Below are 26515 nucleotides of genomic sequence, written 5' to 3' on the forward strand. Positions count from 1 at the left end.
ATATTTTGATATAATTTACTTTGCGAAAAAATTCACAATCGAAATCTGAAAGTATGAAGAAACCTTCAGGGTAGATTTATTTATTTATTCTATTTTACAAAGGAGTCACAACTTATCAAGGCCAAGAGACCACTCGAGGATAAGGGTTAATAAGTGTACAGTGGTTAATGGGACAGTGACGTAATAATAGTTAGTAGTGTAAATTTGGTAAATTGGATTACTTAAGGGGAACGACTCATCAAGAACTTGCTTACGTTGGACTTGAAGACGACCATATTATAGTAAGCCGGAAAGCAGGCAAATGGAAGAAAGTTCCACGATATACTTAGCCTTGTGTCACTCTTTGTATTTTAATTGTAAATTGTTTTGAATATTTGATAAACACTATTAATATCATTTGCATGAAGCATTCGTTTCATCTGAGTATATGTAAGTGTATACTGATTTTGTAGCATATCAGCGCTTTTTACTAATTTAATACTGGCGCACATTTCTTAGAGTAAGATATTAAAACAATAAACTCAATTTGCTCTTTTCACAGCTAGTAATGTTTCCATGTTATTCTTACTGTAAACTTCTCTACCTATATAAAAGCCAGGTACGCCCAAGGAGTGAATATTGCTGTCACATTCGGGCAGGAGCTGCTAGGAACATCTTAGAGTTCAAAATAGACTTCGTAGCCTAGTCGGGGATGCCCTTTTCTCTTCCCTGCAACCTCTGTCTCACAGAAGGGACGTTGTGAGCTTGTCTCTGTTTTATTCTTATTTTCATGGCAAGAGTTCGTCTGAGCTCCAATCTATGCTCTCCATTCGCCAAACCTTCACGAAAAACACTCGATTAGCTTTATACTCTATCATTAATTTCCCCCACTCTTTATCTGTGCCTAAACGTATATTCCCTGAACAAAGCTTCTTTCTTAGAACTGCACGCCTGTGGAGCTCTCTTTCTTTTACCTGCTTTCCAGCTGACTACAATATGGCCGTCTTCAATTCCAATGTAAATTATCCTTAAGTAATCCAATTTACCAAATTTACATTTCTAACGATAACTATGATATTGTCCTTTTGACTAATGTACACTTATTAACCCTTATACTTGAGTGGCTTCTGGACCTTGATAAGTGATGATTCCTTTGTAAAAAAATCATTCTGAGGATACAAAAACACACGTCAACATCAAATAAACATATATATCGTCGCCCAATAACAACTTAATTTATATATTATCAATATGAGAGAACAGCAATATGAGAACGAGTAAAAAACACATTTAAAATGCTGGCAATTTAAATTCTAGTGTGTCATAACGACTTCAATTGCAATTTGATAACTTTTCCTTTGAAGGATGACAATTCAAATTTGTACCTTAAAGTCTCAGATACCATAAAAAGTATATGACTTCCGCTTTCAAATGACACATTATATTGATAAAAAACTTTAATATCGGAAACGTAAAAAAAAAACAGAACGTATATCGATTTTTATGGCGCAATTTTAAAATAAATACATACATATTTCACACATAAAAATATATAGTTAGGTATGATGCCACTCCTGCAGAAAGTATTTATTGAAGACCTGGTTTTCAAAGAATCCTTTCAATTTGCTTGTTTGATGTTTTCCCAATTAAACTCAATGTCCAAACTTACATCGGAATTATTGATGCTTAAATGTACCGCATTATTGGAATTTCAATTTAGATGAATTTATGAGTTGATATTTTTTTTCAAATAGTTTGAAGTTTAATTACAGTGCACAGGAACTGCTATATCATTAAGAATGTACCCAATGATGCGCATACCCTTTTGATCATTGTGAGACTGGATTCTTGTGATTATTTTAATTCTTCTTATTGCCATGAACATTAATACTACGATTGTCATTTTTTATGTCATGCCGGTAGTTGTATAAATCAATTGCGTTAGATGTACTTTATCATCATCTTATTTAATTAAAACATCAAATTCATTTTTTAAACTTGCTGTTTGCCCTTTTGAATTCGCAGCCGATATTTTAATCAGAAACAAAAGGTTATAAGATAAGTCCATTCAAACTACGCTATTATTAAATAACCATCTTATTACAATATATTGGCGACATACAGAAGAGAATTATTTTTAAAACTTAAGGCCAAAAAATATAAATATTATTCAGACGACGGTTCTTAGCTTGAATGTTATTTTTCCAAGGTTTCAGCCGATGAAACATCCGATTAGACCTATCATTTCGGACTCGCGAACTTTTCTATCGAATTCGCAAATTTGCTTGGAACCAATGCCGTAATGGATAAACTTCTCAATAAAACAGTTGTAAATTACACTCTTTTGGTAATTGAAAGTTCAACCTTCAGTGCCGACAAAAATAAGAATAAAATTGTGAGATACTTATGAGTCTGCCTTATTATTGCTGATATAACACGAGCGTAATTTCGTGGTGCTTCTCGAGTTTGACAGAAGGACTGCCAACTTAGACAAGATTTAGCCGTTGAATTTCGTTTTTTTTTCATCGGCCTAATCATTCAAAATGACAGAAGTAGTGCGAGTAACACTAATACTACCAATTATCAATTCACATCTCAATAATTAAGAAACGTAAAAGTAAAAATATAACTTTTACTTATCGATTGAAGAACCGTGACTTTTACAGATATATGTTGATGCATAGTGTATTAGATACCCTCATGCTAGGTCTTGTTAAAGAGTTGTGGACCTATCCCGTTTTTGTGTGCATATGGTGTCTGGTTATTTCAAGTAGAGAACTCTACGTGCAACGGAGGTTAGAGACCTTCCGAACTACCAATAATATATTTAAAAAGTAGACGCAATCAAATATCAAAGAATCACAACAACGATTGGGCACATTTAAGCAACGTGCCTTATTTCCATTAACAATGAGAAAAACTATATTTTTATTTCAAAAAATTAAATTTGTCCATACAGTTCGTGGAGAGTAGGAAACGCATTGTGAATGTGTTTTTGGCAGCCACGTAACTTTCGCTTCTTCTCTTTATTTCCTCAGTGTTCAGTTAACAGCAGAGTTTCTATCATTTTGAGTATTTATGAGAAAACAACCCACAATCTGTCTACCCATCCCTTGCCTAACTTCAATTCTGCGTAAACTTCAATGTTCACAATATTGAATGGCTAATACACTCAAACAAGACGAATGATCTGGGGGGCACTGTCCCGATTTCTCAATTGGCTGCGGCATCTTGAGTAGCTACAAACGTTTTATTCGATTTCCCCCAATCTCTATCTGTGTGTAATTCTAAACGCACATTCCATGAACAAAACTTCTTTCTCAGACCTGCCTATGGAACGCTATTCTGCTGGTATGCTTTCCGGTGTAATGTAACAAGGTGACATTCAGATCACGGTGTCTATAACGCTACAATTCGAAAGACTGTCCAGGAGATTCTTCGATACAAATTCTATGTGATAAAGAGATGCTAGTTTTTATATATAAAAATATATATCACAAATTGTTCATGTGTAGGTGTCATCCGCGCTTGGATTCGTCAGGCATTAGGCGGAATATTCTGAGTAGCTTAATATATTTTATAACTTACTCTCTCACTCTCTCTCTTTCTCTCTGTCTGTCTGTCTGTCTGTCTCTCTCTCTCTTTCTTTATATATATATATATATATATATATATATACATAAATTCAAAGTTTCTAGCGTATCTGTAAATCCTTTTAAGATGCTGACACTTATAATATTGATATGCTCTCTAAATACGCCAACATGACGCCACTTTTAACGCTCTTCAGAATATCATTATTATAAGAACTACCAATAATGTGATTGAGAAAATAGTTTTCTGTTTGACATTCAGAACACTTTTATTATTTGCCTCATTTTCACAATCTGTTTACCGAACGATGTGTGAGGTTTTGAAAGACTCTTTTCATAAAACAGATGCTTAGGAATCATGTCGCCACAAACTCGAGCAATGGAGTTTCAGTTGTAGCAAATCTTTATATTTTGATTAGTTCTCTTCTCTCACTAATATATTTAAAACATATATTTACTTTGTTGAATGAACACTTTGCAATGAAATTGATACACACACACACACACACACACACACACACACACACATATATATATATATATATATATATATATATATATATACAAACACCTGTATACAAATGTATATATGTGTGTATATATAAGTTATGCGAAGATACTTCTTTATTTGAATCAATGCTGTTTAGCGTACGATTACCCACATCAACATAAAATCCGTGAAAACAAGATCCTTTCTAATTATGCTCGTCATTGTCGGGTCTCTTTATTTGGCTCTAACAAATCGACAGGAAAAAAATTAACAAAGCGTAACGGTCAAAAATCGTACTGTGTGTAAAAAATCGTTTACAATAAATATCGAAAACACGTCAGTGCCTTACCGTGAATTTTCAATACTATTTTATCCCTAAATATCTTTAGAAACATCATATAAATTTTATATTATTGCATCCTGTTCATCGAAAAGGAATCGGTAACCACGCCGCATTGTGCAAGATAATATTCGTCTCCAACGCAGAGTTTACCATACGTTGCACAAACGTTTCATTTGATCGATGCGTTTATCTTTCCCTCGCGACTAGGTGAATATATGGCACAAGTCTTAAAAGCATAGGGTGTAGTGCAATCTCACCTTTAACCTTACCTGTCAGCTCTGACGGAATTACATACTAAGAACAACTAAAACACTTACTAAAAACTAAATTCATTTGAAAAAGTAAATGTGATGCAAGCCATTGTGGGCTTTCTAAAACAAATTAACAACCATAATAAAGGTAATTCTGCCAAAATGACTCAATCCTTGTTAGCTCAACTATTAAGGCCAGCTCCTCGGCTGACATGATTGGCGGAAAAAAGCGAACAACCTTTATTACTTGAACACTTGAAGCATCTGAAGTTCAGCATGACTGAGGTGATGTATGTCCTTCTGATAAAAATAACAAATACATGTGTAGTTTTAACCTTTGTATTTATCTTATTATTACAGTGAAATTTTAGAATCAAATTTCAATTTCAAGTATAATACGGAGTAAGGTCTAGGATGTGACTCCGTCTGGATCTTTACCAACTGACATATTTTTCGTCAACTTAATACATGATGGGAAAGAAGAAGAAGAAAAATAATAAGAAGAAAAAAATGTATAACATACTAAGGATGAAGTTTGAATCCGAAATATATTTAAATTATAAGTTTTAAGCAAGTGAAATATTTGTGAATATTCGTAATATTGCGTTGCGATTTGGCTTTCAAGCGCACCTGATGCGTATTCGTTTTTTTTTCAAATATAATCAACGCTTCTATAACGGAAGCCACACCCTGTACGTTAATCTCGTGTAGCCAACGCACGTTCCAGCAGTTCAAAATACAACGGCTGAGACAAAACGTGCGGATCTATACCAAGTATATTTTCTTTCTCCAACTTAACATGGCAAGAAATAAGAAGAAAAAAAAAGAAAAAAAGTACAATATATAAGGAAGGAGTTTAACCCCGAAATATGTTTGAATTATAAATTTCAAGCAAATACATTTTCGTTTATTTTCGTAATATTGGGTTGTAATTTGGCTTTCTAGCGCACCTGATGGATCATTTTTTTTCTTTCATAATACAGAAATTATTTTATACTTAATATAGTAGCAATATAATAATAAAAAATCATTGGACGTACCTGGCTTTTATATAGATAGAGAATTACATCTGCAGATATCTACTCGATCAATAGAAGGATCCCACCATTTTTCCAGCGACCTTGGCAACGGATTTAATGTATGTGTTCCATTTAAAATCAGGAGTAAATGTCAAGCCCAGAAGCTTGTCAAAACATAAGGCCTCCCCAAGAGGAGAGCCATTAATTTCAATTGATGCTAGATGGGGACCAGAGCGTTGATGATGTAAAGATAAAAGCTTGGTTTTAGATGGATTAAAAGTAACAAGCGACCTCTTTCCCCATTGTACCACTTGCTTCAGATCAAAGGAGAGCGAATCAGAGAGAACAGTCGTTTACGGTCTTAGATGTGCTACCAATGATAGTAGTGTCATCAGCATAGATGTCTACGAATGACGTAAGGATGTGATTTGGAAGATCATTAATATAGATCAGGAAGAGAGTTGGGTCCAGGATGGACCCCTAAGAGACTCCAGCATTAATACTAAGAGCTTCTGATTTTTGCCCATCAACCACTACTCTTATGAACCTATCAGAGAGAAATGATTTAATAACTGAGAAGACATTTTCAGCTATACCGGAGCTGGAGATCTGGTGAAGTAAACCGTTATGTCTTACTTTATTAAAGGCTTTTGCTATGCCAAGAGCAATTGCCCTAGAAAGGTAGTCCCCGTCGAGAGATTCGCTAATCCTATGATATATAACTGTAAGCACATCTGCTGTATATCTAGCAGAACTTATTAGTATTAATAAAAGATGAAATATAATTGAACAAGTGAAGCATGCATGGTCCACCTGAGTTGACGGTGAACGCGGCATACAAACGACTAAGTTCAACATTTGCCTACTCCGTTAAGCCCCTAAAACCTCCAGAGGAGATCAAATCCTAGTGAAAATGAATGAACGGTTTTGTTTTAGGCCTTAACATGTACATTTGAGTTCTGCACCATGCAAAACAAGAAATGATTAAGTTCATCATTCCCGCCCCCTATTATGATCCAAAAGTCCTCAAGGCCTTAACATAGATAAATTTGAGTTCAGCCCCATGCAAAACTGCAAAATAGACATGCACAGAACATTTTGGACAAATATGTAAAAAAAAGTCCCAAAAGTGGAGTGTTTTCATTAGCTCTAAAAGACCCCCAGGGGCACACCCAAGAGTTATGGCGAAGTATAGACAAGCAAAATTATTTAAAAATCAGTTACTTACAACTTTTCAGAAAGTCGTCTAAAAATTCAAGTCATCATTTTTTTTTTAATGATCGCATAAGTGTACATTTTAGACATTTTAACTCGAAAAGCACCCCTAGAAGAGAAAAAATAACAACAAAAATACTACAACTTAACTTGAGAAACGTGAAACTGGCAAGCCATTTTTGTCAAGTTTTCTTGGCAAATAGTTAACACATTCGACTACAGGTTCTGGGATCATGTGTGCGAGGTATGGCATAGTAAAACGTGGTAATTAGCTAAAATGCGGCGAGACACGTGTTCATGGAAAACTAATCTATAATGAATAACAAACATGTGCGCATCATTTTTTTTTTATTGCGGACTATTGTACGCATATTTTTAGCTGTTGTTTCACGACTTTCCGGCCAACTATTCAGTTGGTAACCGTGACGGGTTAGGAGCGCCAAACCCCTAACTTCACACTCAGCGATTACTGCCATCCATCGTTGTGATCATCTCACCATGTATAAAATTAAATGATCCCTGTTTATTATCGATAATAATCAGGGATCATTTTGTGCATATATTTATTATTTTAATTTGGAAGTCATTATTGAGATGAGTACTATTTATTAATTTTTATTAAAAAATATATAAATTAATAAATAATTCTCATCTCAATAATGAGTTTCAATTAAATTAATAAATATACCATTCGGTACGGACCCGACCATGGGAAATCAGATAGTAAACAAACATAAATTTACTAACGGGTTATACCTTGATCGCCCTTCGGTGCCCGTGACGAAGTTGATAGAGACGTTGAATCTACGATTCCAGGGGGAATTGTCTGAAGATAGCGGTTTCAATCCTACCCAAAAACCGGCCACCGGCTTACTTGGTCAAAAACTTAGTGAGATGTCAACAACCATGGATGGAAGTAATTGCTGAGAATGCAGTAAGGAGATTTTGCGTTCCTTGCTCGTCACGGTTACAAACTGAATAGGTGGCCAAAAAATCGTGGAGCAACAGCTTTACATTATACAAGTGCATATCTTTTGATCAGTTTTAAGATTTAGACAAAAAATAACTGTCATCAATTAGTGTGTTTTCATTCATTAAAGTGTTTTCAACATTTTCCCGGTGACTTATTAAATTAATTTTAAATTAGATATAATCAGTATCTTCCGTTTAATTTATATGAAGACACTTGACTTTAATAAACTCTGCCTTAACCATATTTGGTTAGCAATATCATATTGACTAGTCGGCGAAGCCTAAGTTTTAAATTTATTTCCTAGTCGTCTGTCATGCGACAGTTTAAAATACTATATTTACTTGCATACATTATATGGTGCGGACTTTAAGAAACTAATACCAAGGTCACCATTATTCATCACAACCTCTGCTGAGCAGGCGACCTCCACGGAAGGGATCGATCCAAGCTTCGCAATAAATGGCTCGCTGGCAAGCTAGCGAACGGAACGCCAAGAATAGGTATATGTTGGTAAGGTAAGAGCGCGCCACAAGTGGTCATAAGACCAGCTTAAGCACCCCTGGTCTTAAGCAACATACATGCGTCTGACTTAGAACAGGCTGCAAGGAAGCTAACCCACGGAAAATAATAATGCGTCAAGGCATTGGGAACTTTGAGGAGAAGAGGAGGGAAAATGGAGACTCAATTCGAAAGAGAAGACACCGAGGTGACAAAACTAATTCCTGGTGACATTGTCCGAGCTCATCTACTAAGAAGTTATACTATTAATAGAAATTAATAAAATTGAGATAAACAGAAGAATCAGCTACTCCGGCATAAGAGAGAGCTGACCACGAGGAAGACATTCTGGGTTAGTCTATCCTCATAGTACATATATTTAGAGAACAGAAACACTAATATCGGTTGAATGAATGGAAACCACACGAGAATTATCAAAATCGTAATGGTTTTGCACTTGTGTGTAGTCTTCACTATCTGTGTAACGAATCCAACAATCAGTAATGGTTCCATTTGTAAAAACTGATTTTTATTCACATTTCATGAAATATATGTGGTTATCTTTTCATTTTTCATTGTGAAACATAATTCTCATGAATATCGGATAAAAGGAATAAATACGATTACATTTCTATATTGTTAACGCCTGTATTATTTACCGAACGTATGTCATTTTGCTGATTGACACATGTACCTGTATGGAACCCGATATAAAAGTAAAATGATTCTGTTTTTAATCATATTAATTGTGATTTGGGGGCGATAAACAATAGCAGAATAAATCTGAAGTGTTCACTTTTATTGTAAGAATACGAGATTGCTTTAAAGCTCATTAACTTAGTTGGATTACGCGCGTACACACTCACTGTCATTAATGTCCTGGAAGCGGCGGCAGAAATATGCCATCGTAGATCGTAACAGCCGTCACCATACGCCAACACATTTTATAATGCGGCAAGAAGAAAATCAATATTTTCTGCCTCCTGTGCATAGGCAGTTTCTCTGATCCACAGCTGTCGTTCATCGTATCCTGACAAAACATGAACGCATTAGGTAAAGCTGAAATCGTAAATCAACTTCCAGCACGAGAAAAGCTGCTTAAAGACAAAATCAAATATCATGTGCGTGAGAAAGTTTTTGTACAAGTTGTTGTACATTTTACGTGACCTAAGCGACGTGTTCTACCTTTGCCGAGGCACTATTTTTCATCCGTTGAATAAGCAACATTATTTCCCACAGTCATCATCAAACAATCTTGTATTGAGCGACTAAGTTTACTCATCGTTAGTTAAAATGAAAATATTTAAAAAAAAATAGATTCTACACATACGGCTTGACGCATGCACTCACCTGAAATAGTAAAAAAAAAGAAAAACAAAAATGTTAACCCAATCAGATTTGTTCTATCTGGATTTATCAAATCTGACGTTTTATCAACCCTCATGTATAAAAATCCAAACTGTTCTTTCAAAAGTACATGAAGACAGAATCCATGACAGAGATAATATCTGCCTAACGTTAGCCGTTCCTTGTTTGACGAGACAGCAAAATAGTGTATTTCTCTACACAGACATACACGGACTCATTAGTATTTCGGCAGTACAGAACACGCACACACACACACACACACACACACACAACTCACTAACTTTTTCACGGTGTCATCTGTTCATTAACAATAATTGTAAAATAATATTCATTTAAATACTCCTAACATTTCGCACTGACTATTCCACAATGAAAACTATACACATAAAATGAACATAATAATAAATTATTATGAATCCCCAACGTTGTCCGGGATTTTATGACGCTCAACGAATGTTGTACCCTCCAATATTTTATAATCATAGACGACTTTTCAATCAAATCGATTGTCTGCTCTTCACATGCTATCCCACAATGCCTACGTCCATAATACAGTGTATCTTACATTGCATTATAGAGAACCTTCTTCTGATGTCATAAAATAATTTTTATGTGATGGTTTCAAGTAAAGTCTAACTAGCAAACGGCAATTTGGGCTGTAAACAAAACATTCATTTCGAACGCGAACCTGTCACGTCAATTATTGGTTTTATATGCTGCGCTTTTCTACATGTGTGGTGATAATGATTTTATTATAGTTTAAAATATGAATAACAAGTACCATGTTTCAGTTGTGCTTCAAAAAAAAACGTTCATCTCTTTTTACAGAAATTACTGTTGATTTTATATGTCGTTTTTTTTTGTTTTTGTTTTTTGGGTTTTTTTTTTTTTGCTTATGCGATAATATAACTTCTCATATTCACTTGTGACATTTTTAGCCAATTTTTCAATCTTTGTTCTCCGAAAGGTCGAGCTTCAAAATGATACCAATCTCGGGAAAATCCATCGCCTCTGTCGAAAGTTTTAGACCAACATACATACATACATACATACATACATACATACATACATGCATACATACATGATGGCAGCAAACTCGTTCTCGAGTATCGCCATTACTTAGTACATCTCTGGCTCAAATGAGGCAGACATGAGCATCACTAGCAGCACGTGCCTGACGGTCGCTACTATGAACCTTCTACAGTCCTGCACATCTGCTGATGACCGAGTCAAGGCTGTGGTTCCCTGAACACCTGCCGGTCCAGACCTTGAATGTTCCAGAGCCCATATTAGCATCAGTCCTCATTGAGTGTCCGTTTGCCGTTTTACGCTACAGCCAGCCTTTTTGTTATCGAGATACACACTGATGGTAAAATGTGTATTCCATTGCATATCAAGTAATGCTTGTGCTTGATGCTTTTTATAGTCAGGAAAGACTTTGCACCGAGACAACCCCACTCACTGAACAACTACCGCATTGAACCAAAAAGAAGAGTAAGTCTACATCATTTGATGCAGCAGTCGCCGCAGGTTTTATATCAGGATTTTCCTTCTCCTAGAGAGGTTTCCTTTACTACGGCTTACGGATCCCTGTCCACCCACCATGTCATTCGATCCATGACTGGGACTTAGATTGCTGGGCACCGGACCATATTCCACACGCCGGTGGGTTATGTATGCCGCAGCTTACATGGCCTAAGCTCCTCTGAAGTTTCTGTCAGGGTTATCTCACCCTTAGCCTTTGGTTAAATGAACCTGGCCCCCAAGGCAGTGGAGGTCTAGTTATACGGCGCAGGACACTCGCCGTTCATCAAAGCCCCGTCTGCGTGGCAGTGGTCACGACGTGCACGTGGGGTTGATTTGTCTGGGAGAAGCACAGTCTGACGCTAAGACAGCTGTGTGCTTTTAACACACGTCCAAACCAGACCTTGACCACCTACATACATACACACACATATATACATACATACATACATTGAAACAAACAGGTGATATTTAAATTATACATTAGATTAGATGAGGTAAGATTAGATAGATATATAGGTTTAATTTAATTCTAATGTTTGTGTAATTGAATCAGTAAGTGTGTTATTTATATTTCTGAAACTCATCTATACGCCACTGAATTAAATTATCAATGAAGACATTAACCCAACTAATAAATCCTTTTTATGTAAGAACTCTCAAAATATAAAGAAACATTCTATGTTTTCTTATATATCCAAACTTTTATTTTAAATTCATATAAAATATCACTTTTATGAATTTATGATATTACACACATACATTTATTTGCGTTTATTCCATAACATTTATTGGGCTGTATTTCATATTTAAATTTTCTACATAAAACAAGTTTAATAAAAAGAAAACTTTGTCTAAATCTGTTTTTCCCAAACATGTTCTGGCAACCAAAATCTCTATAAATGATTTCCTCAATAAGTATGCTAGCAAAAAAAAATACTTCGCTCTCGTGTGACAAAGCATATATTACCGACGAATCAAGTAAAAAAAAAATCGTATCTTTTAATTACATGTCGAACTTTATTGTAATTGTGTTGATCTACAGAAGATTGCCCATAATATTAAACACAGAAAATTGTCTTCAACATGCATTGAGCATAGTGTAAAATAACGCGAATGTACATAGGTTGTAGGGATTGAAAGCATGATTTATGCAGGTTGGTCATAGCCACATTAATTCAATACTGTCGTGTATGACAATACGTTAACCTTATATGATACATTTGAATGGAGGCTTCTTGCCAACCATCAATATTCATGCAGGAAAACATGCTAGCTCGCATGAGAAGTAAGGTAAAACGTAATTGCGAGTTCGACACGTTGTATCTATCGATTGACCAAAGGCCGGATTAAATCTGATATAAATTGTACGAAATATGATTGGAAATCTGTCGCTATTTCTCTCTCACTCTCTTTCCTGTCTATCTATCTATCTATCTATCTATTTATCTATTTATCATATATATATATATATATATATATATATATATATATATATATATATAAGAATTTCGCTTTCGAAAGTAAGCGTTGTTACGTGAAGAGGTCTCTAGTTACTAAATACTAGAAGACTGAAACATGCGGAAAAATTGATGACTCCAACAACAATAAACCCAAACTAACCGCAATGCCAACAAATAACTAGTTTGAAAACAATCATGTTAAAGTATTGTTCAAGCTAGTTAGCGGACTTGAATTCAATATTGGATTTGTGGAATATTGTAAAGGTAAAAATTCATTAGCGGCATCTATAAATATCAAGCAATTAGGAATTATACAAAGAAATAATGGGATAAAGTAATTTAGATCAGTGTGTAAAACATGTGGTCAACTATAGAAAGCGACTAGAAGCAGTGAAATAAAACAGGGTACGCTGCAAAAATATTTAATTGATGTATTCAATACTTTTGCATAGAGTAATTTTTAACTTTGACATAAATGGATGCAACTATGAGTGTTAATTTTTTATCCACATGGAAGTAAAAGCACTTTACGAGATATTATTTACTAAAAAATAGGTAAAATAATTAGCATAAGCTGGATTTGTAGCACAAAATATCATGCATTTCATGTAATTATGGGCTCTTTTTAAAAGTGAATCTGAGAAAATAAAATTTATCAAAATGCTTATCTGAACTCAATTATATGGCCAGATCATTATCACTGCTAAGAATTCAACAAAAGCTTTTGTATCGGATATTAATCAATAGTTATTACGCAAATAAGTTCCATCAGTCTGCTCTACCCTACTACTTATATAAATATATATATATATATATATATATATATATATAATAGGACAACAAGAGAATGAAATGAAGACACAAAACTATATATGGGTAACGAAGAGTAGAGAAGGTGCTACCTAGCACCTAGCACCTTCTCTACTCTTCTGATGAGAAGTGTTAGGCTTCGAAATGCCCTGGCATAAAGAGTCCCTTCTATCCCCCAAATTTTTCCTGTATTCAATTATTCAATGAATGATCCATTCTACATCTACCAATATATAATTGTGGGTCTTCATTTCATTCTCTTGTTGTCCTATTTTATAAGCTCCAATAATTATTGTTGAGCTTGGCATTATCCGGATAAGTCTCCTTTTGTGGAATTGATCTTTCTCTTTTCTCTTTTACTTAAAGCTATATATATATATGTATATATATATATATATATATATATATATATATTCCAGAGAATTATTAAAAGTAATGCAATAGACTCGACAGAACTTAAATCTAAAACACAGAGCAACAGTCACACACATACACACGCACACTGACATATATATATATATGTATATGTATATATATATGTATATATATATATATATATATATATATATATACACGGTGACCAAAAAACAAAACAAAAGCTAAATAGAGGCCATCTAAAATATATGGTTTAGAACGGAGAAAAAAACGCCAAAGGGCCTAGTGTTTTGATGTGATGTTTTGAATATAATAAACTAGTTATGAACAAAGTTTCATTTCATTCGGACAAAACAGTGAGAAACGGGGCCTAATTAGAGTTGGGCCCCGTTTTATTTTTGGTGGGGGGTCACCCTGTATATATATATGGTGAAGAAGCTTCGGGTATCTTTTAAAAACTATTATGATGAAATAAAATAGAGTTTAAATTTCTAGGCATCACGTATCGAAGACTTCGGACTTATATGTGCCGAGGCGCTTTAAAAACGTACTTGCATAAAGAGGTCCAGGTATATACCAGTGAAAAATAAAAGCTTTACTCAAATTGTGAAATATAAAACAAGGATCACCAGCTGTTTACTATGTAGCCTATCCAGTTACTTAACAACAAGGCAATTTTTCATTGATGCCTCCTCATTGGAAAACACTACTTCCATGATACTAAAAAAATATTCAGTAACATATACACTCATATATAATAAGAAAAATGATGTAATTGAATACCAAAATCCATGACGTAATTAATATAAATATTTTCTGATCATGCTTCCAAAATCAACATATAAAAACATTGTACAATATGTACACGTACGTCATTAAATTATTATTGTCTCTATTCGACTAGCATATGTTATGACGAATTCATGATTTTAACACTTTAACAAGTATAGTTCTTGATAGAACATGAAACATTAGTCTAATATATAGTGTTTTTAAATATATAGCTAAAATATAGGTATGCTCAGCAAGCTGTTTCGCTTTCTATGTCACAGTATATTCGTTTGACGTAGAACATTTATCTGGGCCAAGATTTCCAAAGAGACAAGATAAAAAAAAGTAAAAAGAATTGTTTATATTTAGGCAGCATTTTCTCATTTAGACAAATATTATTGAATAGCACGGCGTTATTCTGTTTTACAATTTTCCTTTTTATCTGCTCCAATATCCGAATAGTCCTTTTTGTGTTCTTCTCGAAATTGTATAAGTTGGATCCATAATCGCGAACGCTTTCGACATAAGTGTTTCTATCATCCTAAGGCATATTGTAGAAATAAATGTAGAAATCGTTTTTTAAATTACATATATATACATTTTTCATAGTCACGTGTAGCTTATTACAAGTTAGGTGGGCGGACTTTATATATATATATATATATATATTAAATATATTTATATACATATACACACACACATAAATATTCAATATTTACCCTAAATATTTCCAAACGTTTCGGCTGCACTCATAATTAATATTATTTATCTGATACTTCATTGTTTTAATGTACAATGCCTCGAGTATTCTTAGTCTATTTACATTTCTCTCATTCTGCAATACTCTTGCATTTTCTACCATAATTCTTCGAAATTCCGAATGATAGCAACCATGTCACTTCAAATGCTGTGAGATGGAGCTAGTCAGAGAGGTGGAGAATCAATCTTCGCGACAATGTGAAGAACACAACAAGGACTATTCGGAGATTGGAGAAGATAAAAAGGAAAATTGTAAAACAGAATAACACTCGTGCTATTCAATAATATTTGTCTAAATGAGTAAAAAAGAAATAGACAAATAGAATGTTGTTTTCGCAATAAATTGTTCAATTTTTTTACGTTATGGTCTCTCCATATTATTTTGATCTTGAAAACCTGTCGTATAACACACACCTCTCTCTTTCTCCTCTCTCTCTCTCTCACACACTCTATCACTCTCTTTCGCTACTATAACTTTTCTAGAACGGCTCCGTTCCTCTCTATTTCTCAGTCTTACTCCCAAAGTAAGTCCGCGTGTCACATCCAATTAGCTTTTTTTATGACGACGACTAACGCAATATTTTCACCGAGTAAATGCAAAATAACTGAGAAGATAAATTAAGATGAGTTTTTATGCTAATTTCTTTTTAATTCCGACATTGATAAATGAGCTGATTTAACAATGATTGTGTGCGTTTTCATTTTTTTTATCATTTAATGCATTGACTCTTCAAGACATAGTAACATGTTTACGATGCATCAATCGTAAACTGTCAGGCAATTGATAAAATGGGTTTGCTTCATAAGTTCTCCAGGAAAGCGTCAGTGAATTGATTTCGTTTATGATAGCATTGTTCAATTTAAAGTCGACAATATCCTAAGTAATGGCCACATTCAGTAAAAAAAGAACAACGTTTCTGTAACATATCATATCGCACCTCTTTAGCAAACTTTTCAATAACATATCATATCCCACCTTTTTAGCAAACTTTTCAGTAACATATCATATCCCACCTCTTTAGCAAACTTTTAAATAACATATCATATTCCATCTCTTGTTATATAGGAGTCTTATTAAAAGGGATGTTGTTGTATCTTTGAGAGTTCATACTTAGAAGTGTAGATATGACATGTGTATGTAAAGACATTTTAAACCACATTATATACATAAGACATATATAAAAATTTTCACTTTACCTTTTGGTAGAATCACAACACAAAGACGACGTTTATAAAAACACATGATGGGTTTATTTCTTCTCCCGACCGGCCGTGGTTTTCTGATTCAAGAATTCAAAGCTTCACATATTAAGTTTCAAATGTGACCGTCTCGCTTCTAGACGTTCGAATCCCAACTGCAGACTATCGCCTGTCGTCCTCAAACTCCCTCTGGCCCCCCTCAGTTTCTCCTCTGTTAACTCTAAAGTTTTCTAACAATATCGAGAACTTCCCATTTTCCATGACGTCATACACATGTTAACACATGTGTCTTCTTCCACGTGTTCTGGAAATGCGTGTCCAAAACTGTTTCCTTTGTTTACAAAAGGAATTTTAACCTATATTCCCAGTAACCTATATTTCCAATATGTTAAAAACATGTTTATTAAATTATTCTATAGTTGCATTCCTCAATTGAATTTTCATAACAGAATTGACAACGCACATTCTTTTCTTGAAATTATTTTATCTCTAAGTTAAACAATGGTTTGTTTTACATTCCATTGCTAATTCTCTCGTAATCTATTTCTAAACCTAATATACGAGGTTCGAATTTCGTCTAATCTATTTCATTTTCATTTTAACTAAATCTTTCTATTTTTATACTTACATGAAAAGGGGACAGCCCTTATCTTTTAACACTCTTTAAAAACCTTTTCAGTAACATATCATATCCCACTTCTTTAACAAACTTTTCAGTAACATATCATATCAGACCTCTTTAGCAAACTTTTCAGTAACATATCATATCCCACCTCTTTAACAAACTTTTCAGTAACATATCCTATCAGACCTCTTTAGCAAACTTTTCAGTAACATATCCTATTCAACCTCTTTAACAAACTTTTCAGTAACATATTATATCCCACCTCTTTAACAAACTTTTCAGTAACATATTTTATCCCACCTCCTTAGCAAACTGTTCAGTAGCATATCCTATTCCACATCTTTAACAAACTTTTCAGTAACATATCACATCCCACCTCTTTAACAAACTTTTCAGTAACATATCCTATCCCACCTCTTTAGCAAAATTTCAGTAACATATCATAGCCCACCTCTTTAGCAAACTTTTCAGTAACATATCATATCCCACCTCTTTAACAAACTTGTCAATAACATATCCTATTCCACCTCTTTAACAAACTTTTCAGTAACATATTTTATCCCACCTCTTTAACAAACTTTTCAGTAACATATTTTATCCCACCTCTTTAGCAAACTGTTCAGTAGCATATCCTATTCCACCTCTTCAACAAACTTTTCAGTAACATATCACATCCCATCTCTTTAACAAACTTTTCAGTAACATATCCTATTCCACCTCTTTAGCAAACTTTTCAATAACATATCATATCCCACCTCTTTAACAAACTTTTCAGTAACATATCCTATTCAACCTCTTTAACAAACTTTTCAGTAACATATCACATCCCATCTCTTTAACAAACTTTTCAGTAACATATCCTATTCCACCTCTTTAGCAAACTTTTCAGTAACATATTTTATCCCACCTCTTTAGCAAACTGTTCAGTAGCATATCCTATTCCACCTCTTCAACAAACTTTTCAGTAACATATCACATCCCATCTCTTTAACAAACTTTTCAGTAACATATCCTATTCCACCTCTTTAGCAAACTTTTCAGTAACATATCATATCCCACCCCTTTTACAAACTTTTCAGTAGCATATCATATCCCACCTCTTCAACAACTTTATCAGTAACATAGCATATCCCACCTCTTTAGAAAACTTTTCAGTAACATATCATATCCCACCTCTTTAGCAAACTTTTCAGTTACATATCATATCCCCCTCTTTAACAAACTTTTCAGTAATATATCATATCCGATCTCTCTAGCAAACTCAAACCATACTGAAACACTTTTTATTTTACACCATCTAAGTTGCAATTTACCTTGACTTTACTCCATTATTGCAAATAATAATAACAGCCTTTCTAACCTTTACCCAATTATTAATTAAAATATGAAATATTAGTTATTTGGCTTTTACTTCATTAATAATAATAGCAATAGTTATTTTCCTTTACTCCATGAGTAATAATTATTCCTAAAATATACATATATTTTTCTCCACAAGTAATATTTATTATTAACGATAATATCGGTTGCTTATTCAATCTTTCAATTAGTTAAATTTATGTTAGCATAGTTTTCTATTATATTTTATTCCATCAGAAATATTGGTAGTTAATCGCCTTTTTTCTATTATTAATAACTATGAAATAACAGTCATCTCCTTTTATCCCATTATTATTATTATTATTATTATTATTATTATTATTATTATTATTATTATTAATAATAATAATAATAATAATAATAATAATCTTTTATCTATAACTATCATTTCGGCCCGGCGCTGCCCGGGTGTGTGGTTGGTTGGTAGGTTGTTTTTGTCTTACAGCATGTCAACCCTTTTCAGGTTATTTAATGCCGAATCCAGTGATTTTGAATAATGTGTTTTTAATAGAATATATTTATTCAAGTCAGTTTCTATTTAACCCATAGTTGGGGCCTTAACAGTTACAACCACTCCTGGTCAGAGTGGACCTGAGAGCAATGGCAATTAAAGGGTGGCTCCACACTCCCCAAAATCCGCGAACTGGGGCCTCACTGTTGGATATAGTGTTGCGGGGCCAACGTCTGTCGATGCCAATCCCGCAAATTCAAAATTACTAGTAATAAAATCAGCGATGATAATAATATGTGCTAGTAATAGTGATAAGATGGAGATGGTGATAAGAATCATAGTGATGGATCAGGGAGTTGAAACAATCAAGCAAAGATGACTGAGACGAATGGATACATTAAATACAAAATTTATTGATTTTTTTAAAATTGTAAATGAATGAAAAGAGAAGATACGAAAGTTTCTTCTTGGTCGAAAGTGTCTGTGACTGAGATAATTCAATGTTTTTCCATGTAATGAAAAAGTCAATTCCTCATCTGAGGTATGAAAAGATCTGCATGTGATGAAGTAGAAACGTCCTGCGACTGAATTAATTGAATGTTTTTTTTTATGTATTGAAATAATCAAGAAAAGTCCTTCGACTGAATTAATTGAATGTTCTAAAGGGGACAAGTAAGAGTACTTGGTTAGAAATAATCTTTTTACAAAGAATTAAACTATAAAAAGTCCACCGTTTACTTAGTGGGGAGATAGACAAGGGAAATAAAAAGTCCATTAGAGTTGCAAGTCCGTATCCACGTAGAGGAATTAATTGTCGTGGCGAACGCGTGTTTAACGTCCAAACGCGGACGGGTCGATGTTGATGTTTACGCCATGGTGCTCAAAGGTCGACCTGGTATGGGCGAAAAATGCCCTTTTTATACTTGACCGACCGGGACCAGGGAGGCCTTCAGAAAAAAAACAAACATTTTTTTTTACATTTGTTTTCCTTGTAATCCGATTGGATGAAAAGAATAACATTCTTATGACGTAAGATGCTTTAAATGACGTCCGCACGAATAACTGAAATTTCGTTTAAGAACCACTGAATTTGCGTGGGTGGGGAAAGATAATATACGCGCAGCTGAAACGATGTTTATACATCCACGTGCGCGCAACTGGGTTTTACTGTTGAGGCAGCGCGCCTTATTTTGTTTTTGAGTAGATTCGACGCGCGTGCGTCGGGGCTACGACAATAGTTTAAGGTCATATCCAGGACCGCCGGGTGTTTGGAGGTGTACGTTGAGCCAAAAAAAGCGGTCAATTTTTTAAAATTTGACCTCTATTATGGCCCCTTAACATTTATTGTTTTGGGTTCAAATGCATTATTACGTTAGATCCATGGCCAAGAAACCTATATCTAAAGGTTCAAGTGTTTAGACCCAAAAATTCTCGGAGGAGTTTGGTAGAATTCTCAAAGGTCACATCATTGAACTTTGACCCTTAACAGCCTAATTTCTGGCTAAACACGGATTACGAAGATTTTACCAAATCTCAGTATCCTATATATAAAATTACGAGTATGTAAACTGAAAATTGACAAAGTTATTGCGTAAGGAAATGTACACACACACAGACAAACAGACAAGTTCACTTTTATAGATTAAACAAAAATATATACGTATATATAAATATATATGGAAACAATTTTGTGTTTGCTGTAAACATTTTACGTTAATATGGTGCAAGCATAAATCATGTAGAATATCTGCATCAATATAATTACACGTAATAGTTAACTAAAGATGATCATCCCACAAGAAAACCGAAAATAACTAATTGGTAATTAATTAAAATTAATGTTTAAAAGAATATGCAAGTTAGCTAGATCTTTTTGCTAGTACAACCCATATATAAGAAAATTGTATTTTCTTTTTAAATAAATAAAACAGAGGAGTTTTAATATCATTATCAATACACGCAAAAGAAAAACGAATTTATAGGGGTACTAGCATTTCAGCCTGGCGTTGTCCGGGTGTTTGAATGTGTGTGTTGAGCAAAAAAAAAAGTGGTAGTAGAAAGGCAGGCTCGAACCCGTACAGCAAAGGACGAAAATAACGGAGGAAAAAAAACGGACGTCTTTGTCGTTACGACCACCGCCAAACAGGAGGATACGTAATTTTAATTCAAGCTAGACAATAGAAAGAAGATGACTTTCAAAAATATCGGCGAAAAAAGCGACCTCCCTCCTGTAGAAAAGTGCCAAGTTAACGGTGAAGATATTAATGATTTTAGCCAATTTTTCGATATTTGTCGTATGAAAGGTCGAAGCTCAAAACAATATTGATCTTGTAAAAATCTGTCGCCTCTGTCGAAAGTTTTAGGCAGACATGCAAAAATACATACATACATTTATAGATTGGTAACTAAAAATTTTCGACCCAAACCGATTAAAAAGCTTGCCCTATCTCTGAATACCCTTTATATAAAATTTCAAATGTTTAGACGAGAGAGTGTCTGAGTAATTTGGTAGAAACCACAGAGTCCAATTTTTCTTAACTTTGACCCCTATAATGCCCCCTTAAAATGTATTGTTTGGGGCTCAAATAAAGTTATTAAGTTATATCCATATCCAAGGAACCTATATCTAAAATTGTTTAGACCCAAAATTGTCGGAAGATTTTGGCAGAATTCGCAAAGGTCAAATTGTTGAAATTTGACGCCTTAATAGCTGAATTTCTGGCAGAAAACGAATTAAACAGATTTCCCCAAATCTCAGTACCCTGTATATAAAATTTCGGGTCTGTAGACTTAAAATTGACAAAGTCATTGCGTAGGGAAATGTATACAGACACAGAAACACACCCACAGACATACACAGGCACGTTCACTTTCATAGATAGATAGATAGATAGATAGATAGATAGATAGATAAACAAAAAAATGTACGTATACATAAATATACATGGAAACACTTTTGTGTTTGCTATAAACTTTTTACACAAATATTATGCAAGTATAAATCATGTAGAATATCTGCATGAATATAATTACACGTAATCGTTAACTAAAGATGATCATCCCATAAGAAAACCAAAACAACTAATTAGGAATTAATTAAAATGAATATTTAAAAGAATATGCAAATTAGCTAGATTTTTATAGTGAATGCAATCTTACAGCCCATATATAAGAAAAGTGTATGTTCTTTTTAAATAAATAAAAAAAGAGGGGGTTTTATATGAATATCAATACACACGAAAGAAAAACGAATTTATAGGAGTATAGATAGATAGATTAAATAATAGTTATGTAGATTTTGCTCCACCAGCAATAATGATAATAAGAGGTTTATCATTTATATAATAGTGATTTAAACTTAAGGTCTTATATTCTATTTTTTTTATTTCATATAACTTTGTTTTTAATATTTTTATTTTTTATCTAATTAGCTAAATAATATTTTTATAATAATAATGTATCTCTCATCCCATCAGTAATTATAGTAAATATATTAATTATCTACCCTAACTACTTTTCTAAATTATTTACTCACTATAAATCTATTATCCTTTCCCCTTTCATTGAAATAAAAGACCTTATCTTAAATATATTCGACGTATTTCTTCGGCTTTTAAACTGGACGTATCTTTGTCCTATCTACACCCACTACAGTGGTTGATCACTAATGGACTTTCTAACCGATGTATCAACGTTTTAACACGAGCAACTTATTTTATTTTATTTTACCGCTGTCTCGGACTGACATCATTGTGATAGACAACTTTTTCGTATTTGTCTCTTTCGACTTCCACTTTTCTTGCTCTATTAACAAGCAACCTCCTATTTTCTTTTTAATTCATTGTAACTTTAACTTATTTCTAGTCCTTAATCTCTAACTATAATTCCTAACTTCATATAATTTATATTTCCTCCCCACCCCTCTACCTTCTTTTCCATTTCTTTTTCTCCCCCCTCCTCCTTCCCTCCTCTCCTTTCTACTTAGCACTTAAAATCTTGGTTTTCAATGCTCATTTGTAATTTATAATAATCTTTGATTTTTAATTGAATTATCTGAGCAAATCGGAAGAATAATATTATTGTCTTGTCTACAGAAGCAATCTAATGATTTAAGCAAAAAAAAACAAAACAAAAAAAACACCAAGGTCGAAATAATAAAAACATCAATCTCTGCTAAAGTATTGAACACTTTTTCACTGTTTTTTTTTACCAAATATACCTCCTCAGATATATATATATATATATATATATATATATATATATATATATATGTATATATATATATATATATATATATATATGTGTGTGTGTGTGTGTATATAGTTTTTTCTTTGTGTGTAGGGTTCTGCAAAACGGTTGATACCAAACTACTCTATCAATGTTTGGACTACATATTTTAAATTTGATATCAGATTATTGTTTTTATATAATTCGCATTGTTATAATCTACTATAACTAAAGTATGTGGTCATTGTTTGTTTTTTTTTGTATAATACGCATTTTTATACCGTTTCATAACAAGCCTACGTGTTCATTGTTTTTTTGTTTTTTTTTTGTATAATTCGCAGCTTTTATACTGTACCATAACCAAACTATGGGTATATTGATTTTGTATAATTTACGTTTTTTAATACGGTACAATAACCAAACTATGTGCGTGTTTTACTTATTTATTATCTATTTCATAATTCGTATCTTTGTTACCAAAAAGACGTTGATTTCACTAGAAAAAATAATAATAGCTAAGAGAAAGAGAACAATTCATCGATACGTATAAAAATGATTTAGGGATCACACCAGCAGAAATATGGTATGAATAGCATACAAAATTTAAACAGACACTCAAATAATGCATGAATAGTATTCACGAACATATATAGATATATATATATATATATATATATATATAGTCAGTTATTATGTTTGCTTGATTAAAATATTATTTGTTTTGACTTCTATATCAGTATAAACACTATTTATATATTATCTTAATGGATGGTATGAGTGTAAATATTATTATTATTATTATTATTATTATTATTATTATTATGTATGATTATCATTATTATTATTCTAATTAGTATTATTGTTATTATTGTTAATATTACTGTTGTTATATTATTATTGTTATTATTATTGTTATTATTGTTAGTGTTGTTGTTATTATTATTGTTATTGTTGTTATTATTATTATTATTATTATTATTATTATTATTATTATTATTATTATTATTATTATTATTATTATTATTAGCTACCTAGTTTGCATACTTATTTAATGTGTGTATTATCAGAGTATTTTAATAAGATTGCAAAAGAAAGCCATTGAGAACAACGCTGGAATCAGAGAGTTTGGTGAATTTTAACTCTGGCATATATTAAAACATTGCTCGAATAAACATACTGTTTGTAGTGGTGAGGCAACCCCATATTCAGTAAAAGAAATCTATTTTTCTCTTTGAAAAAAAAAACACGACTCATTGGCGGCATTACATTTATAGAAATGGATACTTCTTAATACGTAGTTTAACTGAAGAACTGAATATAACGTTTGTTTTTTATTGAAATAACTACATATTATAATAAACAGTATTTATGAGAAAAACTTGTTGTCACCGTTATATCATTATTGATAATGTAATTACATAAAATGTGATTATCTATAAAGACGTAATATAACGTCTATATTGTGTGTGTGTGTGTGTGTGTGTGTGTGTGTGTGTGTGTGTGTGTGTGTGTGTGTGTACTATAATCTTATATTTTTCCCAAACCTAGCAGATTGATAATATCTTCTTTTCTTTTCAGGAACACGAAAAACCACTCCGGTAAGTACATAGCATAAGTGCTTTTTTGTTATTGCATTTTATAGTGTCTGACCGGGAGGTAAATTAGTCATTCCACAAAAACCAATTATATTCATATTTTCTGAGACAGCTTAGTACAGAGTCAGGGTTCTTGCATTCTTTTAGCTATTTTTTTTTATTTCTTAGAAAGTAATCAACCTCATGCCGTTTTGGAGGAAAACACTCGTAGTCGAATGTAAACTGGATGTTTTTCGTATTTGCTTAAGGTCAAACTTGATTGCGTGATTTTAACTGAAGGTCAATGATAGCAGAGAACGAATGTGTACTTAGTATTTTACACACTAATTTAACATTGTTTATTTTACAGTATATTACAATATATTCGTGCAGTATTTAAAATACCCATTTTATTTAACCGTACCGGCAATGTTTACTGTAAGCTTATGTTTTTGGTTCTTAGCTAAACTTTACAATATGAACGTTGTGAAATGATAAAACAATATGCCATTAATTCAACTACTTACATTTATCATAATCCCTTGTTATTTTAATCTTGTAATGTTCAATGCATATTGGGAACCAGTTTCTTGCACTCAGATGAGTTGCCAGTAACCTATAGGTGGAACTCGAATTTCGTCATGCTTTTTTTCATGTAATATCGCTAATATATGGACATGAGATTCATAAAACCCGTCATATCCACGCATATGCATGTATGTATATATATATATACATATATATATATATAAATATATATATATATATATATATATAGAGAGAGAGAGAGAGAGAGATGAGCTATTGCATTACATCTGTAATATAGTGAACATGAGCGCGTGGGAAAATAGAAGCGGCAGCGAAAGATCGCTGGCTTCAAGGAGATTCATAGCAGCAGTAGCCGAAAAAACGCATATATGCCATTTAGGAAGTGTGTGAGAGAAGGCAAAGGAAAACAGAAAAATGCCCCACAAGGTCGAGAGAAATAAAATGAACGTCTGAAGCCAAGGGCGAGAATGGGCCAGCTGTGGCCGGCATGCGGTCGGAGGAAAGAGAAACGCGAACAGGCTAGATGGACATGTGGAAACAAGAGACTTTTTAAGATGCCGACGCGGATTTTTATTATTTCTTCCCAGTTTTATTATTATGTATTACTAAATTAAAGTTTTATTTTTATGTAATACTAAATTAAAGTTTTATTATTATGCATTACTAAATTAAAATTTTATTATTATGTATTACTGAATTAAAATTGTATTATTATGTATTACTGAATTAAAATTTTATTATTATGTATTACTAAATTAAAGTGTAATGCCACATTGTTACACACAGAGCGACGTATATTTAACGCACTATGGTACAATCCCGCTAAAATGGGCCTGATTATAATGTCATATATAGAGTAACACTATAATTATATAATATCTAATGAATTTTACTCTGATGACAGAATATGATTTTTGAACATGAAGAAAGTCCACATAATACGAATAATTGTAAGGGTACCGGAAACAATATCGAAAACAACTAGAACAAAGACTGATAAATTGGAATGAAAGGAACTGACTACTATCATATAAACAGATGGAAAATATTCTGATGCGTAAACCATCGTACATAATTT

General features: G+C 33.0%; 1 protein-coding gene across 11 annotated transcripts in view; it reads left to right on the top strand.

Moving 5' to 3' along the window:
- Window positions 1–26515, top strand: part of LOC145241378 (G-protein coupled receptor dmsr-1-like) — a 921194-nt gene that overhangs the window by 612250 nt on the left and 282429 nt on the right. For 9 of the 11 annotated variants that reach the window (XM_080104266.1, XM_080104273.1, XM_080104270.1 and 6 more), the window contains one exon: window positions 24893–24912. The exons of the other annotated variants lie outside the window; for them this stretch is intronic. The gene's annotated coding sequence lies outside the window, so the exon portion shown is untranslated. The remainder of the gene's footprint in view (window positions 1–24892; window positions 24913–26515) is intronic. 11 annotated transcript variants of the gene reach the window in all.

This window comes from Euprymna scolopes, chromosome 20 (assembly GCF_053919585.1).
Source record: "Euprymna scolopes isolate OS-2025 chromosome 20, ASM5391958v1, whole genome shotgun sequence".
Taxonomy (NCBI): domain Eukaryota; kingdom Metazoa; phylum Mollusca; class Cephalopoda; order Sepiida; family Sepiolidae; genus Euprymna; species Euprymna scolopes.